A 2341-nucleotide genomic window follows, 5' to 3' on the forward strand; every position below is an offset into this window, starting at 1 on the left:
GTCTATAATCCCATCTTCTTGGAGGTTAAAGCAGGAGGATCACAAGTTCAAGGACAGTCTCAAGCAAATTATCGAGGCCCTAAGCAACTTAGCCAGACCTTGGTTGTGACTCAGGGGTAAACTGCTCACTAGCACCTGTGAGGTCCTGGGTTCGATCCTCAGCACCACATATAAATAAATAAAATAAAGGTATTGTGTCCAACTACAACTAAAAAATACATTTTTTAAAAAAAGGGCTGGGGATGTGGCTCAGTGGTTAAGGACCCCTGGATTAAATCCCTGGTATAAAAAATAGAGCATAAAGCTGGTATGCAGTTGATATTTAATAAGTGTTTGCTGAATCCAGTATTCACTCTACAAGTATTTTTCAGCAATGCTTTGTACCAAATCTTGGGTCATATACTAGAGTACAATATATGATAGATACATCTACTGAGAGAGACAACCAAGAAGTTACAATAAAATGTTAATACTATCTATATATGTATATCTATATAGATAGTATTTATATATATATATATTATATAAAGTATATATAGTATTTATATATAGTATGTAAACACACATATACACATAGAATATATATATATATATATATATATATACACACACACACACACACACAGGATGCATAGGAGAACCGAATGGGTACATATTCTGGTCACTGGGCCAGGGATATAATGCTTGGATAAAGTCTAGAAGAAATGATAGAAATTGTAAAAGGTATAAAGAAGGTGTATAGGACTTGATGAAAGTGGAGAAACCACCCAGGTTGCAGAAGGGGGAAGAGTATGAGAGGCAGAACAGCAGGCCATACATCCACAGTGCACATGCACCAGGCATTTCTGGCTATGGTGAAGCAGTGAAGGCCCCTGGTGCCCCCATATGAGAGGGCAGGGTACAATTTACAGTAGTAGGTAACCGTGAACCATATGCACACCCAGCAGCATGGAAGGATTTGAAAAGTACTGTGGCTCCCACACTCTGGTGGCAGTATCAGCCTCACTAGAGCTCCTTAGCTTCAGTCCCAGCCTCCCCAGTGCCTCCTGGTCTGGATTTGCAGTGTCACTGACCTTTGGCTGCCTTGGTGCTGGCCTGGGTTCTGACCATAACCCCAGGCTCAGTTCACAACTGCACCTGTGGTTCCCCACCTACCACGGGCCTGCACAGGATCCCAATACTGGCTTGGAGGAAACCAGTGCTCATGGCATCACCATCACCAAGAGCTGGTTCCCCATCAGTGACGTCTCCTGCAAAGGAAAGTCAGTGAGCTTCCAGAAGATGCTTGAGGATCTAGAATTCAATAAGCAGCAGAAGAGGCTAGAAGTCTTCCTTACCCCAAAGGCCAAGGTCTATAAACTCAAGGAGGATTACTACAAAAGGATCTTGGAGCTAGGAGCCCAGCTATGGTGGGATGGTTACCAAAACTCACAAAAGACCTTTAGTCAGAAAGCTGGGGCACGGTGTGATCAAGCTAGCCATCCTAAGTGCGACACGCTGTACATTGTGGGCTTCTATATGGACTTCTAGAGTGGCTTGGAGATCCATAGCTACATGGAGAATGTGGATGGTGGCTTCATGAGCCAGATGTTGAAAGAAACCAAGAAGATTCCTGAAAAGATCCTGGAGATGGTCAGTATGGCAGTTCTCTGGGACTTGGCATACTTCTGAGAAAAACACCAGGTCAGGCACTGATACGTGAAAACTCCCCCAACACTGGTCAACTTTAGAAGGGAAATCAAGCTGTGATTTTGTGGTGAATGGAAAGCTCATTGTCTCCATGGCTAATTCCTTCATAGGAATTGTATCCTACTTGCTTCCATAGCAGCTTCAAGGCACACACTGCTTGGTGCAGATGAACATCTGAAGGACTGGCTTGCTCCAGATACGACTGTCCATTGGAAGCTTCATCCCCCATCCAATTTCAAGGAAATCGAGGCCATTTTTGGCCAGCCCACAGTCAACTGGGCATAATGAGGGCCTTGCAACTTCTCACTTCTGTACGAATGTCTCCTGAATACCATATTAGTGATCAGAGGTCACACAGCCAGCCAGCCATGGCTATGTTTGAGCTACTAGACTATATTGTAAATGAGCTACCTCCAAGCTATCCAGAGACATGATCAACCCAGACTTCAGCCCAAGAATTTGTAAATAAATGTCTACATAAGAACCCAAAAGAATCTGAGTATGATGGTGCATGCCTATAATCCCAGCAGCTCTGGAGGCTGAGGCAGAAGGATCATGAGTTCAAAGCCACCCTCAGCAATGGTGAGGCCCTAAGCAACTCAGTGAGACCCTGTCTCAAATAAAATAAAAAATTGGGCTGGGGATGTGGCTC

General features: G+C 44.0%; 1 pseudogene; it reads left to right on the plus strand.

Moving 5' to 3' along the window:
* The first annotated feature begins 948 nt into the window (after positions 1 to 948).
* On the plus strand, positions 949 to 1825 carry LOC144250839 (dual specificity mitogen-activated protein kinase kinase 2-like; annotated as a pseudogene).
* The last annotated feature ends 516 nt before the right edge of the window (positions 1826 to 2341 follow it).

This window comes from Urocitellus parryii, chromosome X (assembly GCF_045843805.1).
Source record: "Urocitellus parryii isolate mUroPar1 chromosome X, mUroPar1.hap1, whole genome shotgun sequence".
Lineage (NCBI taxonomy): Eukaryota > Metazoa > Chordata > Mammalia > Rodentia > Sciuridae > Urocitellus > Urocitellus parryii.